At 41.3% G+C, this 16,740-nt stretch overlaps 1 protein-coding gene across 19 annotated transcripts in view; it reads right to left on the bottom strand.

Moving 5' to 3' along the window:
• LOC146553686 (muscleblind-like protein 1) overlaps positions 1-8,379 on the bottom strand; it is a 45,796-nt gene extending 37,417 nt beyond the window's left edge. For 3 of the 19 annotated variants that reach the window (XM_085255636.1, XM_085255637.1, XM_085255643.1), the window contains exon 1: positions 2,868-3,074. The gene's annotated coding sequence lies outside the window, so the exon portion shown is untranslated. Of the gene's footprint in view, positions 1-2,867; positions 3,076-4,012; positions 4,486-8,241 lie in introns of those variants that run through there. The other 16 variants (XM_085255631.1, XM_085255639.1, XM_085255641.1 and 13 more) reach the window with 12 other exon arrangements.
• Between the last annotated feature and the right edge of the window lie 8,361 nt (positions 8,380-16,740).

Raw genomic sequence — 16,740 nt, 5'->3', positions numbered from 1 at the left:
GGTGACAGTGTGCTGATACAGGTCATCACGCTGTACGAAACACAACACCTCTGGACTTGCTGCTCAGAAGCTAGCATTCCAATACTGCCCTCGTTGACCTTTACACACACTTACACACCGGTGCATATCTGGACACATATTGATACTTTCTTTATCTTTTCTGCATTGATGCACAAATGTAGAGGCTAAATGATGCTGCTCAGATCTCAGTTGGTTGAGAGACTGCATTCAGTAAGGTATCCAAAAAAATTCGTGCAAGTGTATACAGGACACACTATTTACTTACACTTCATTTATTAGTTTGGTTTAATGTGAGTACAGATCACATGGACAGAGAGCTGTGCAAATATAACATTGCTGTTCTGAGCTGTGCCACATCTGTTACTCTTATCAACTTCATTGGCATGCTCGTCCTCATCATAAAGTCATTAACTTGTCTTATTTATTAGTCGCATCAAGTTATGTATTTGATTAAGGTTTCCTGAAAGTAACTCTTTGGCTAGAAACGCAAAACTAACAATGCCTATTGATTCTCTAGAGGAGCAAACCTCTGGAGACAATGAGAGCTCTTGTGTGGCACACATGGACAGCGCTAAACACACACACACGCTGACAACATACATAAGCGAGAACCTGTGTAAACACACAAACCTCTATCCGACTCGACACTGGGCATTCTTAAACTGTGGTGAATATCTGATTGTGGGCAACACTGCATCTTTGTGTGCACATGTGTGTGTAAGGATGTTGTGAAATCAACAGACAGTGAGGATAATGGCGGGCCTTATGGTTTATAGAGTGGCTCGCTGGCTCGCGTTTATGTCGTCTGTATCAGTACACAGAGAGACAGGGGCTAATTTCTACTGAAACGCACTAAGACGATTGCAAATAGCCAAAAGTAAAGTAAGATAACAAGTGAACAATTCACAAGTTTCAAAACAAGAGAATCATATGCTCTGACCTTTGCAGTCACCGGATCTCAATCTGACTGAGCAATCGTGGAAGATTCTGGGCGGGTATATGGAAAAATATCCTTTAGAACTGCAGTGTTGATTCCTCTGGGTGTTCAGAAAGTGTAAAATCCAGGATATTTTGAACTTATACCCTTACTCACTACTTAATAAGACCCTATTTAAGAAGTTACTGAATCCCCAAATTATACAAAAGCACTGCTTAACCTAGGTGCATTACACCTACAACAAAAAAATGCATACTTTAATTTGTTTCAGCCGATGATCAGGAAGTGTTGCCGTGACTGTGTGATTTTGCCCAATAAGACCACAGCAATATTGCTAAATCTTTTTTCCCCCTGCAAAGTAGCACAAACTGTCAGTCTGAAATTTCTCTCCTCATTATTTCCTTTTAAGGTCACAACTCTGCAACTGTCTGCTATATTTTTCATTTAAATATTTGCAGAACAAAATTTTCATTCCTGGACAAACACTAAGGCATCTAATCATGTGTTCCACTACTAATCCCACGCTAAGCACCTATATTTGGCTGCGTTATCTGTGTATTTTATGCAAAGGCACATTACCAGTCACCAATTTTATCTTCTGCCCTAATCACCAGTGACCACGTCATGCAATGTCTCATGCTTGCATTGACCGAATATTATTGGGGCCCCTTCTCTGCTAGACTGAGGCAAAGGTTGCTAGAAAAAGCCCGAGCGACAGAATCAGACTAGTGGGACGGCAGCGTTATAAATGTTACAGCCATCTGACACGCTGTCGGAGGCCTAAGAAGTCATGGCTGTCAAGAGAAACAAGTAGAAGCTTGTGTTGACATGTGTACCTCCGGACAGAACAATAATGAAATATCTAGACCCTTATTACTGGCAGCACAAACAGCAGCTTTGACACATCAGTCATCCCACATATTAGCGCTGCTGTGTAACTCTGATAAAATGGGCACTGCTGCTATCGTGTGATGTCTAAAACAGAAGCCTGAAAATAAGAACAGGAAGAAACATGTATCAAGTCAGGTTAAAACCTCATTTATTACTGGTGTATTACTTTGCTAAGGGCATTTCTTATTTTTAGCTTAGCTTAAAGTGTGTCATGCTCGGGCAAAACTGTGTCAAACTTCCTCAGAGAGGATGAAATGTGGTTGTATCACCAGAAGCATACAGAGAAGCCCTCGTGTAATAAAGGCTTAACCTGTCAGCGCACAATCAGCCAGGCACATAATCCTTTCTGTAGGGCAGATTCTAAATGATAGGAAGCACATATAAATGCAGAGTAATTTGCACCTGAATGTATGCACGTATGCGACTCGACGCCGAGAGAGCAACATGATCTTACGACTTCCTTATCTGCCATAATCACAGTGACACGTTCTTTAGCCAGACAGAAATTAACAGTCTACCTGCAGTGCACCTATTGTGGAGATTTTTCCAAAGTCTCTACTAAGTAATCTGCCACACATCTGTCTTTGCTGCGACTGCTCACATGTGTGCACATACTTGGGTGTGTGTGCTACTGTCTGAGCCACCATGAATCCCTCTAAGTCACAACAACAACATTCCTCATCATTGCACCAACCACCAACAAGCCACCGAGGGTATACTCAGAGATCATGAGGAGAAGGACAAAGACGGGAGGAGAAGGAATGAAGGCGTCAGATACTTTTAGAAATAAAATCGTGACCAGCTGCTGTTCACAAATTGTTTTAAAGCAACAAACAAACAGCGAAATTAATGTAATTGGTGCTAAAAGATATTATTGTATGAATTAAAATGCTTTTCGTTCCTTATAAACCAGTCTGATCTACACGGACAAACCAGCCTGGTCTGTAATCGCTTGGAAAAAAGGTATTACAGTACACTGCAAGTCACCCAAACAAAGTAAACTCTTAAGTCGACTTACTTTCACTCCCGTTTAAAGATCAACAAGTAAAACCTTCTCCATTTACGCGGTCTCCTTCTCCCATGTTTCTCTGTCCTTCTTTCCCCTCTTCCCTTCTCTTTGTAACTTTCTTCCTCTCTCTCTCTCTCGGTTACTCCCCCCTCTGTCAGACGCATGCAAACACTTACTTAGAGACACACACACACACTCCCACAGACAGAGTCACCCCCTCACACACTCTCTCCTCCCGCGACCCGAAATGCTTGGCAAACATTCTAACGTACTGAAATACTGCTTGCCATATAAGGTAGCACCAGCTTCACATGTCACACATAATTTACATACGGCGGGGCGGGAGTTTGCCTTACACAGGTCACTCATGTTAAGGAAACACACATGTGGTAGATCCATGCTTTCGCTTTGGGCTGACACAGCAAGAAAGAGGGAAGACGTATAGGAGAGTCAAATGATACCATTCTCCCTGTTAACCAAGCCCTGAAGGATAACTCCAAACATGTCCTATGTTGAGTCAGGCAGAGGGAATGAAAGCTGAGTGGGCGATCTATTGATCCTCTCCACTGCTTCCTGGAACAACCACGGCCCTCTAAACACACACACACAAGCAAATTTTCTTGCTAACTAGCGCTACCCTCAGGAACGAGCTATTGTGTGACTGTCTGGTGTGAGTCAAGAATGTGTCTAAATGTGTGCGTGCCTCTCTCTCTCTCTCTCTCTCTCTCTCTCTCTCTCTCTATATATATATATATATATATATATATATATATATATATATATATATATATATATATATATATATATACACACACACACACACATATATAAATACACACACAGATACACACACACACACACACACACACACACAACAAGCCATAACAAATGGAAGTTAGCCATGTGGTACACACACACCTACACACACACACAGAGAGAGCAGACACCAAGGCAAGCAATCTCCACATCTCTACCTATTCCCCATTGCACAAGTGCCTACTTTGGAAAGTAAAGGCAGCACACACACACACACACACACACACACACACACACACACACACACACACACACACACACACACACACACACACACAGGAGGAAAGATCTAGATAAACCAGTGAGGCAGGGAGGAGGGTTATGAACCAAGCTCTTACCTCTCACATTGCCCTCCAGTTTGTGTGTGCGTGCTTCCGCGTGTCGACTGGCTCTGTATGTTTATGCGTGTATTCAGACAGGCCGCGACAGCAGACCCCCAGGCACCGGCTGGACCATTCTCAGGCAGGCAGGCAGAACACAGCAAGGCAGAGCGACTGGCAGAAGAGGAGGCAAGCGAGTGAGCGAGTGAATCAGCAGCGAATGAGTAAAGGAGCTGTGCGCGGAGCCGAGCACCCAGAGTGAGGGAGAGCGGATAGGGAGAAAGCAAGAGAGAGAGAGGAGGAGTGTTTGTCTGTGCAGTTGTGTGTGTATGCGTTGCAGCGTTGGCTGTGTGCGCTAGTGTCTCCCCTCCCCTGCCTCTCCAAGTGGCTAAGCTGGGTTGTGCAGAGCTGTGCTGAGACGGGGCTGGGCTGTGTCTTTACTGACTCCCCTGCCTCTGGATCATCTGTCTGCTGCAGGAAAGTAGTGCTCACTGGGCGGCAGTGGCAACAGCTGTGGAGGAGGAGGAGGATGACGACGAAGAGGAGGAGGGAGGGAGACCGGACTGCACTGGGCATACAGATCCTGCAGTTCCCTCTCCCTCCTTTTCTTTCCCACTGAAGCTGGCCACGCCCCCCCTCCAAAAACACCAGGAAGTGCTGGCTCAGTTACAGCAGCACTGTCCTTGCCTATTCAGTGAGGCTGAGGTAGGAGAGAGGGAAGAGGCAGGTAGGAAAGATTGGGAAAACCCAGCAACAAGAAAAGATGAACATTAGTAACAGGATAAACATACCAGTGAGGAAAGGTCATGCACAGCGAGGACTTTAGAAGTAAAAGTCATGAGAGTGATGTTAAATACAACCAGAAAGGAAAAGAATGGGTGAAGGAAGGGTCTTAATGAGGTCAGGAAGAAAAGGAATAAATGGCAATTGGAAAGAATGAATAGAATATGGGGTGTGGAGGAAACAGTTATGGAAAGACCCAACAGTTATGATGGGTTTTTGCATCAGATTTGGCCTGGCTTCTGTCCAGATCCTCTCTCTCACTTTCATACTGCTTTCCGTCCTTGGCATGCAACCCTTAGCTCACACTAGCTCCTGCCCACATTATAAAAGCACTACAAAGTGAAACTGCAATAAGTGGTTATAGTTTTAAAATTACTTCTTTAAAAAAAAGATGCAGACCAGGGCAGTTTGGTTGCAGGTCAGCAACATATTAAGAAAAAGGCTAACTCAGAAAACACAGAGGCGGCTGTTCCTGCCAACTCGCCTGTATTGTTGTTGACACCAGGCTTCTGCTGCTGCAACCCATGCATCCAATAGAAGCCTCCAAGAATTTGATTTGGACCCGATTCTGCAATATCCGGTAGCTATGGAGATAGTGGCCCTGGCGTCTGCAGGAATCCTTGCAAAGTTCGAGCGTGTGCTGACGCCAAGTTTTGCGACCAGTTCGTGCATATTGTCTGTGACTCACTTTCATTTGATTGCCATCACCGGGAAAATGCATCCCTATATCCAAAATATCTTTGCAATGTGTTTTCATATACAAAGCATGTTAATGCTGCATAGCGCTGAACGTAAATTAACTGAGCTCACACATATTCACTTGGAGATGTAAGGGTCCATTCTTTCTTTGGCGTATTTGCCTATACGTACATGAAAGACTGCTTAAACCATTGCCTCTCCTATGTAAAACTGTCACACCTCCACTGTCTCTCTGTTCCTAGCCTTGCTATCTTGCTGGACTTGTTTCAATGGCTGCACAGCTCTGTTTAATACAAAGCTGGTGATAAGTCATCTCCAATTTACACAGCAGCACTGTGAACCCAGGGTGACAATCTGTGGCTGAGCCCCTGCAGCACGGCTAACCCTTTACCTATAGCCATATAAACACTTCTGCAATGTGTTGGTAAACTCAGAGAGAGCAAAAACACAGTGCGCACCGCAGACAAAAGAACTGAAAGCATTAATGCAAGTTCTGATCGACAGTGGCGTTATTAACTACAACAGTAACGTGCATGCCTTGATCTATTTCCAGCAGTCATTCATTAGTGAAGGAAGGATCTATTTCCAAGCATGGAAACAACCCTGCTAGACTTGTTGTCTTTTAGATTAGAAGGCCAATCTGTTTGACGGCACTGAGCTTTCGTTGACCCATAATAAAGAAACACAGTGATTGATGATCTGGCTCAATAGGAGACATATTAGCAACGCCTCCAAAGATCTGGGCTCTCTGCGAAACTCAGACACTAATGTGGAATTTCCCCTCTTCTACTGCAGTTCAGTGTACACTGTGTGCATCCTTTTCATATTTCTCTTCTTTATGATATCGCTAAATCTGTCTTTTCATAGCTTTATCTCACTTATGAATGCATCTTAATTCCCCTAAACTTGCCTTAAAGGCTTTATAAGTGCTTGTCAATTCGTAATAATCCCCTCGATCATACTCCTCTCACCAACTTCAAGTACGAGTGCAGAGCCAAATTGTGCGGTTACCAAATGTTCGCTCATTGCTTCTGACAAGTTTCATTCTGATCGAGTGCACAACAGGAGCTTACTTCTACTTTTATAGTTCATATTTCTTTTCGTGTCACACCGGCCGAATGATTTGCCTTCTTTCTGCACATGCCTCGTATCTCACAGAGATGTTGTGCTCTCTAGATCAGTGAAGCTGTAGAGCTGCGAAAGGATGCGCAAAAAGCAACAGGAATAAACACACTGAGGTCGAGCAAACTGTTAACACACATACTTATGGTACAAACCGAAAACAGGAAGAGGTGTGTGTGTGTGTGTGTGTGTGTGTGTGTGTGTGTGTGTGTGTGTGTGTGTGTGTGCGCACACGCTTGAGAGAGTGTATTCAATGTGCTTGAAGGGGAATTCCACCACTTTTACACTCTAAGTTCATCAAGTTACTCATGGGGAGTATACTCAGCCTGTAAAAACACTTGTATAGTTTCTTCTGTGGTTCTGTACGGTTAGGGAAGTCTCTAAAGTAGCCTAAGTAATGCCTGGGAATTCCCTTTGCCACATCAGTTTATGTGTATTTGTATTTATAAATATATGAAAAGAAATCGGTCTTTTGCATATCTTCCTCATTTACTGAAGTAGAAAAGAAGATAATAAAAACATTCCTAATATTTCAAAATTCAGTTCAATTCAACGCTAACACAGTCTTTTCTTGATGGCCCTTCTGTCTCTGTCACATAAAAAAACATAATGGCTAACATTTTATTTCCTTTCCTTCCTCCCTGATGAACTCAGCTTTCCACCTTAAGCATCCCTATCATCTCAGCACTCTGCTATTTCTCAGCTGTCTGTAAATGACAGTATCTGGCTGATGTGAACTCTCACTCCTCTGTGGAAATGTTCCAGAGCTTCTATATGCCAAACTCAAATAGCTCATTTATTCCTTAGTCCTCCCCCCCTTGAAAAAGAACTGCAGAAAAAAACAATTACACTCAATCGTATAAAGTCTTTAAGAAAGACCAAAAAAACCCCAGGAAATCGCATTTAACATTAGCGATTTCACAAGAGTATATATTGGAGGCTGCAGAATGACAAAGCAAAAATACCCCCTTGAGGTAACTTCTACACTTTAAACAACTTAACAGAGAGAAAGCAAAACAAAGAGTCCTCCTCTTGTGAAAATTTGCAGTCATATTTCCCTACTGCATACTTTGTGGTTTTCTCTTAACTTCTTTCCATTTTGACATGGTGGGGGAAGCAGGTGCAATTCAAGCTGTCAGTTTTGAAATACACAGAGAGGAAATAGCACGCTGTCTTGTCCCTATCTGACACCACAGTGCACATGTATGTGTGTGCAGAGCTCAGGCTTTAAGCTTATCTTGGAGCAAACGAATGGAAACACCCTCTGCAAAGAGGCCCTTTTCATTTTAGCTTTTATCTAATTTTCTAAATGTAGCCTATGGGTATGTATTGCTGTGTTTATCATATAAAGTCTCCTTCCATTTAAAACCCTCAACACGCACCCCACTGAAGAGACAAATTTGACAAATGAACAAAGAACAAAATATTGCATGTTAACATCAAACGGAGACTGACATTTCCTTCTTTGTGAAGCAGAAAAGAAAGTAAGTCAATCAGCTTGCTGTTTAAATATTTTTTTAAAAATACCAACCAAACCAATTGGAAGTATTAAATAGAAATTACAAACAAATTTCACTTAGAACCGGTTAAAATAACCTAATCATATCAATTCTGCAGGGAAAACTTACAGACAGAGAGCTTACCTGCGTGTTTGTCTAACGCTGATGTGCCTCTGGGACCGACAAAGCCACTTCAGCATAGGTCATGCTGCTGCAATGCATTGTGGGATTTACTAACATCTTCAGTTCTCTCTTCCTCTACTTCTCTAACTCTGATCTCTCTCTCACTCTCATAATAGCACCTTCTGCTTGGCAACGGCTATACCACAAATGTGGTCAGGTTTACAGCGAACCATCACTGCGCAACATCAAGTCTCCATGACAACCACTCTTTATCTCATTTGCATCTTCTGCTTGCATTATCTACTTTTGCCAAATATGGTCGCTTTGTTATTCTCCCCGCCTCTCTCTGTATCCCCTTTCTGTAACTTCCTCTTTTCGCCCATTTGCAAAACTACGTGTCAACACACTGTGCAACATATATTGTACAGTATATATCCGCAATGACATGTACAAATGCTTGAAAAGGTGCGAAAAAAGGAACTGATTGAGACATTATAGTTTGCAGACTAAGAGATAAGTTAGATGACTTTACAAATCAGGAAGTGGAGTGTTGAAGAGGCTGTTCGTGAGACTGACTTCAAAAGGAAACGGGGGTTTCAGCTCGACAATATGACCTCATCCCCTTAAAAACACGTATATCATAACAGAGCACCATTGATTCCTCTTCTGCGAGGTTGTTGCAGGCCCTTCCTCTTCCACCCGAAAGCCCATGTCTATCAAACTATCAGTGGAATGTTGAACCAGGCCCCTGGGGCCCACACACGCAGCAACACTCAGCAGCACTCAGCACCTGTTTCCGACTGCCAGCACAGAGAAAGAGACGCGGTCAATCACACAGGACAGCTCAGTGCAGGAGAAAGAGCAGAGGAGGGTAGGAGACAAACAACAAGCATTTTATCAGCAAAAATACACAACTGAGTAGCTACAGCTTTATCTTTCACAGCAGAGTGTGACTGCATGTAACTTAGCAATATTACATGAATTATATATATTATAAATAGGATTTAGTCCTATAAAATAAGGTCAGTGCAGTTTCCATTCTTTGTCTCATTTCAGTACTTTTCAAAATTTGCAGTTCTAGCTTCACTGTTAAAGTGCTACCGTTGCTTGTGCTCTGCTTGAAGCTACTCTTTCAATACAGTAAAAAGAGCCGCAAAGCATTTAAAAGTGATATATGGTGTTCTTTAGCAAGAATTTCAAAGATCCTTTATGGCTTTGTGTGCCATAAATGAAAACACCTTCATATGTTCAACTTTTTAAATCTCAATCTCGATAAAGTTCACAATCTAATTTCAATTTGAATATGGCTCACATGAAGAGACTTCCAGGCCTGAATTATTCAGCTGTAGCATACTGAAACATGTAATTGTACAGCCAGCTAACAGCTAGTAGACTTTAGGATAACCTGCTAGTATTAAACAAGTGTGTCTATCCACCCTCAGGTTCACAATCATCATACTTATGACAAAATTTGAAATACATCCTATGACTCTCAAAGTAATTCTTACAAAAATAATCAGAAGAACGTACACAGTAATAACTGGTACGTGCCCATGTCCCAGTAACACTTAATGGCACAGAGAGAAAAAAACAAAACATGGGCTGTTGATGTTGTTTATACGCTAAAAATAGGTCCTTAAAATCCATTGCTAGGTGGTTGCTTTGCAACATGATTTAGTCATAATATATTGAACTTCAACTTTTATGGCTCTAAACAAAACCTTAATATTGTGAAATTAAGAGGATAAGATGCTTTTATAAGGCATAAAGGTTTATAAAATCAAAAAGGGTCATTTTAGGCTGTTACTACATGGTTGGTAAGCAGCATGACTACGATGATATAGAGATGTTAAAATAAAAAGCCTCACAAACTGTGAATGTTTCTGTTGTATTCAGATTTCTCACTTCTCTATCTGACTTCAGTTACCCAGACAGTGTCAGGGAAAGCTCTGAGGAAGGATCAGAAGCACTGATCACCACTGGGCCTCCCCTCCTATGGGCTGAAGGGCTGCTGTGAGTCGGTGGACTGGAAGTCAATGAAACCAGGCCTAATTTAGCCTTCGCTCCTCCACGAGCTGCCAGGAGTAAGAGTGAGACTCCTTCCCTTTTTAGGGCTACCAGGACACTGCCGTCTGCAAGTGGCACTACTGCATACCTAACTAAACTAAGGAGCTGGAAAGAGTGAGAGAGAGAGAGAGAGAGAGAGAGAGAGAGAGAGAGAGAGAGAGGGAGAGAGAGAGAGAGAAAGAAGCGAAGGGGTGACAGTCAAAATTTGTTATACAGATGTGCCATTTAAATGGCTGTCTAGATCTGAACGTCATAAAGCATCACAGACAGAACTGCGTAAATATTTTAACAAACCACCTACTTGAATTACTCCAACTCAAAGTTTATTTAACAAGCCAGTTTAGACACTTTTACAACCATCTTATCTTTACACTGCTTTCATTAGATACACGGACAACTTGACTTTGTAACTGACTTTGACACGATGATCACAACAGCTTGCAATAGGATCACACCAGTAATTAGGTGAGAAGAGAGAACTAATCAGCGTCTATACTTACACTATCCACTCAGCCGGGTCCAGACACTGTGTCATGCAATCTTTAATAACTCCAGCCTACACAGAAAGTAGATAACTAGATGCTGCAGGCCTGGAAGTGTTGTTTTTCCCCCCATCGTGATCTGGCTGATATTCATGTGACAGAGAGGAAAGGGGAAGATACTTGGCTTCAACTCTGGTGAGACCCAGGAAAACATTTTCTTTTTCAGTTCATAAGTATTTTCCAATTTGTGTGGACTAAATAAACCCATGACTGAAAGAAATGCAAATTTGCACTGGCATTCAAAGCTTTTGCTTTGGAACCGGGGTGTGAGATACGTCGAAGGCAGTGTTGCAACTATGTGCACACACGAAAATGATAGACACATCACTACTTAATAACCATGACAGCCCATGTATTTAAAATAAATGGATTAGACGAGGATTACTCACTGAGCCCCAACTGCTTTCGCATCTCTGTGTTTATATAACTACACATGTATTCTTGAAGACAGTGATCACATAAGCCATGGTATGGAGCACACAATAGGATTATGTATGGTGGTGTGCTCAAGTATCGTCTTCAGTTCCCACCACCGATAGTGAGCAGACAAACACTTGGCTTCCGTTTCACTGCATGCATGTGTAATAACCTCAACAGAGACCAATTCAAGCTGACATAATCCCATCAGCCTATTCAAGGTTCCCGTCTGACCACCCCTACATAATGAGGAGATAAAGGCCCCATCACTGACTGTTTTTATGAAGATAATTATGCACGTCTCTTGTGTTATGGACAACTGTTAATTGAATTAATCTTCCCTCACTGGAGTTGAATACTATAATTTTGAAAGTAATATCCAATCATTTCTGCTTGTGTCTGACTCTGAGTCGGTCTCCTCACCGGCTATTAAAGCAGTCGTTGAGACTTGTTTATCTCATATTTCTCACCTCTGCATGTAAGCAATTCACTGGACATCATTGCAGCTATTTAAAACTTCCTTTCCTACTAACACTATCTATGTGAAGGATGAAATGTCACTAACAGACCAAACCAAATTCTGATAACAGAAAAAAACCCTCATATAAGCTCTCACACACCAACATTTCTCCAATCTTTTTTTGTTCAGTTTTGGTGAGCAAGTTATAGCCTCAGTTTCCTGTTCTTAGCTGACAGAAGCAGTAATCGATGTGGTCTTCTGCTGCTGTAGTCCATTTTGTGCATTCAGAGATGGTCTTCTGCATGCCTTCATTGCTGAATATTTGTGTTACTTCCTATCAGCTCAAAAGTACTTTCACCCTGACAACGACTGCACACCAAATATTTTCTCTTCATTTCAAGCCTGTCTTAAAATACCAGTCAGGCATCTTTAGAACTGAAACTGGCTTTGGCTGCTGTTTCCATTCCTCTTGTTCAAAATAGTTCAAAGGTAACTGATGAAGGAATAACATTTGCTCACCTTGTTTTGTACAAAATTCTGAATTAATCCCTAACAGGACACAGATAACATCCACACACTATCTGGGCACATCTACAATTAGCCACAATGAGTTACTCAGTAAGAATTGCATCAATGGGCCGAGGGTAAGAACAGTCACTGACCAGCAAGCAAAGGCTATATGAAAAAGAAATTTTTCTATACAGTACAAATCCTTTCACTTAGTAACCTAGCAACCAGTGAACTCAACACGGCACCTATTGCAATTCTAAAAAGCGCCAGACATAATTACATCTCTCTTCAGCCAATCACATGAGGCCCTGAGCCATAAATAACAGACTGCTCCCCTACAGAGCACCAGTCTGTGCCGAAAAGTCAACAAACACTTTCTCCAGTAGCAGCTCTGGCGTCCTTACTGGATTCATCTCGCTAAGATGAAGATAAACAGAATGGTAAAAGGAAGGCAGAGGCCTAAAAGTTTTCAGAAAGAAAGAGGTAGAGAGAAAGAGAAGAGAGAAAAAGAAAAACAAATGTAGCCTATGATTAGTGAGTCATAATGAAGGCTGCTAAATGGGACTGTGGCTATGAGCTATGTCATTAAAGACCGTGCCAAATGGCTGGAAAACCTACAGGTCTCTATTTGAAACACTGGCATGCTGGAAAAGGAGGACGCTGCTTAAAAGCTTCTTTTAAACAGCTTGGTCGAAGTTGCTGCAACATTTCACACGCATCATAATAATCTCAAAAGCAGAACATCTCGGCAAGCAGTAAACACGCCACCTTCAAGCCTTCTTACCCCTGCGTGTGTGTTTTTGCCAGACAGTTAGAGCAGCTCTATGTTAAACAACTTAGTCGCTGAAGCCTTATATTTAGACTTTACGACCAATATTAAATTCTGACCAGGGTGATATAAGATGTCAGCTCGATAGGGCTGCAGTTACCATCAGATCGCATCACGTCACATCACACGGCTGCAAGAGGTCATTAGTACATTTGTTGCTTCTGGGTGATGAGAGATAGGATTGGGAATGCGCTCTCCCTCGGGACCTTACTAATGTGTAATAAAGTAACAGAACACTTGGGGATCTGAGAATTTATATAACCTATCAGTGTCATATCATCGTGGTAACTGTGGCGACAGCTCAAAGAGACAAAACAGCTGCACAGAAACACAATGACCGAGCAGTTTCTCTGCCTCTTTTTTTTTTTAAATTTACTGCGAGGCCTTCTGAAACAACCCTTTAAATGTGTTTAAGCCAATCAAATGAAATACTGCCTCAACACTTTGTGAGGTATATAAACATGAAAGACAGAGGCATCAGAGAACTTGGCATGCATCACATAATAAAAGCCGATGCACCCTACATTTCTCATGCCCTCCTTGATTTAGAGCCTCTTGCACAGGGAAATGACACTTCAGTGTAATGTATCTCCCGAGTAATGACGCTATTAAGTTCATGCAGGTGGACATCTTGACTTGGATTACGGTGGTACTGCCTGCTGACGGTATGCTTTCTGGCAGTCGTGTTATCTGTTGCTATGATGGTGTTTACTCCCTGGCTACAGTATTTTTTTTTTCACTTTAAGGAGGAACATTTTTGACGAAGGACAAGCACTGCATACTTGTCATTTTTCAGATTTTATGCCACAAAAATAGCTAGACACAGAGCACAGAATACTTCAGTTCAAAGACTGAAGTGTTGTGTTGCTATACTCTTAAAGATCTGATGTTAAACCTCAAATTAAATCATGGGTAATTTGATCACCTCTGCCCTTAGAGACAGCGCCCCAGTACCTTTAAAACAGAATTAGACCTTCATTAATCTGTGCATGCATACCTGAAGGACAAATGTATTCCTTTAGACATGAGGGAACGGGTGTGATGCTTCAAGCAGAACAGTCCGACCCACTCTCTCTCTCTCTCCGAGCTCCCAGGACATTTTCTTGAAGCCTCCCTATTGGGATTCTGGTAGCCTACATTCCCTGCTTCAAGGTCAGCGGTGGTGACAAATTAAATTACTTGTCCTGTTTTGTAGTGCTGGCACCAGGTCAACAGCAACTTGGCTAAAATGATGAGTGCGGTATTCTGAAGGGAGCTGCATTTGTCCCGACCCTCTGGTGTCAAATTTGCAAAGCAACGAGCAGTGATGAAAGGGCTGCAAAAGCCACGTATTAAATTCTGCTTCTGTAATCACTTGCAAAGAAAAAAAAATCAATTACCTCTACTTTATACCGTCGCCCTTTGGGCTTACCCAGAGCCCTCGGTTAGTAAAAGTCGCATCATCTCCGTTCACTCCAATGGACCATTTTATTTTATTTTATTTTATTTTGCAGAAATAGTTCCTGGAACTAGGTTTTTAGCTGCACAGAAGTTTGTGAAGTTGTTGGGTAATCAATTAACGTGTGCATTGAAACATGTTAATTGATTATCCACCAATAAATTTGTAGATATGCCAGCTTAAGCTAGCAAACACACAATATCAACCAAGAACAAGTAGCCTAATGAATTCAAAATTATGTTTTATATATTATACCCCCCCACACACACAACTAAATAACTAAATATTATATTAAATATTAATTAATATTACTATATTGTGATATAACATAATGTGGCGCGTGACGATTAGCACGCTAGGTAAGGCCTGGACTCAAACTCAGCAAGAAGTTGGTGGGTTTGATTCCACTGCCTGGCCGGGGTTTTTCTGTGTGGAGTTTGCGTGGGTTCTCTCCGGCACTCCAGCTTCCTCCCACAGTCCAAAGACATGCAGATAATGGGGTTAGGTCAACTGGTAATTTTAAATTACCGATAGGTGTGAATGTCAGTGCGAAAATAACATTATTGCTTATTGTTGTCTGGTCTGTTTTAACGAATGTATAGATTCAGAGTAATAAAATAATAATTGTACAATAATCAGGGAAACAGCTAGCTATTTTCTGAAACATGGCTAAAAATAAAGAGTATATTTGCATATTGTAGCAGTCTCATAAATACTGTTTTTAGGCTTATGGTTCTGTTGACTGTCACACTGTGTATAATGTTGCATCTCAGCAGATGGTAAAATCAGAGGGAAGGAAAAGGAAACAAATCAGACCGAAAAAAAAACAAGGTAAATTTAAAATATGGAAACCAGCTCTGAAAAAAATAATCAAATAAGGCTAAATAGAGAATCTAATAAATATATGCATTTTTATAGAACTGAATTCTGTGTGTGTTGTCATACCGATCCTGTATTTTAGTATTAGTGTAAACTGTCAATACAAATCCATGAATTCATAACTAACGACACTAGTCACACTTTGTTTAACATCAACAGCTAATTCATTTCTAAAATTTTATTTATAACAACTACATCGCATGCCATCATGCACTGACTCGTCTAAAAAGTATGTACATTTTCTGCTTTTTTCTCTCTGTTAACACTCTCTCAGCACACGAACCACAGGTCTGAAGACTCCCTGCAGTGAAACAGCACCCTAACCTGGAGATTCATCTCCCTGAGTTTTTCCAAGATTTACACTTATTAATTTTTAATGACCTAAACATTACCCTTTACAGTGGTCTGGACTTTGTAAGATAAAAAAATGTGCAAATGTGTTCTTGAATATGATTGCATTTGTGTATATGTTGATGTTTTAATCCATAGTTACAGTCATTGTCATTGTTCTTTTAAAGTGAGCCAACTATTTTTCTCCTCTTGGTGTCAGTGGGATGAATGTACACGTATGCTTTTATCTCTGAGTGAGTGCAGCGTCCCCATGCAGCACAGCACACAACAGCAGATAAAACATGTTTTAAAAATATGAATATGTATTAATCCCACTAAAGTGTCTTATAATAGCAAAAGTCTTATAATGCCTGTGAAAAAAAACATGCTCTATGAGACATGATACACAATAATGAGTGTTTTAATGCAATCTGCCCTGTGTAGATGTGAAGTGTTGAGTAGCATTGTTGTCCACATGCAAGATATATAAATTCCTGTCTCTGTCACACAGAAAGTTGGACTAGATGTTTGTTTTGAATTTGAATATTTTAAGCTCTGGAGACCAAAATATTTCCAAAGCAAACACAGTTATTCTCATGCTATCATTGAAAGTCACCCGTCAGTCTCATTCTGCCATTAAGATTATTTGCAGTATGAATTTATTGTGGCATTACTGAAGCCACAATGAAGAAACCCTGACAGGTAGAAAACAACTGATTTTGAAATGTTTACCCAAGTTCACTAAAACCTAACAATAAATGTTAAACTGTGGCTGCTGTTGGTTAGCATATAATGTTAAAAACACATTAACAAGCTCAAAAATTGTCAGAAAGGTAGAGGAGTACACAAAGACTTAACCACATGCACTTTACTGTGGTATAAAAACTACTGCAGATCAATGCATTTGCTGCATTCTGAACCCTCTCTGCCTCTGCGACTCTTACTATTAGAGGGCTCTGGGCTTACCCTGCTGCTGATGGAGGATATCATGTGCTTGCACATGAAGCTTCACAACATTAGCCCCAGTTTTGTGTCACAAAAATTAGAG

This window comes from Mchenga conophoros, linkage group LG18, assembly GCF_057382185.1.
Source record: "Mchenga conophoros isolate Kocher_MC1m ecotype Shallow Benthic linkage group LG18, M_conophoros_male_GT1.1, whole genome shotgun sequence".
Lineage (NCBI taxonomy): Eukaryota > Metazoa > Chordata > Actinopteri > Cichliformes > Cichlidae > Mchenga > Mchenga conophoros.
The sequence above is the reverse complement of the archived record's forward strand: the minus strand, read 5'-3'. Positions and strand labels throughout refer to the sequence as shown.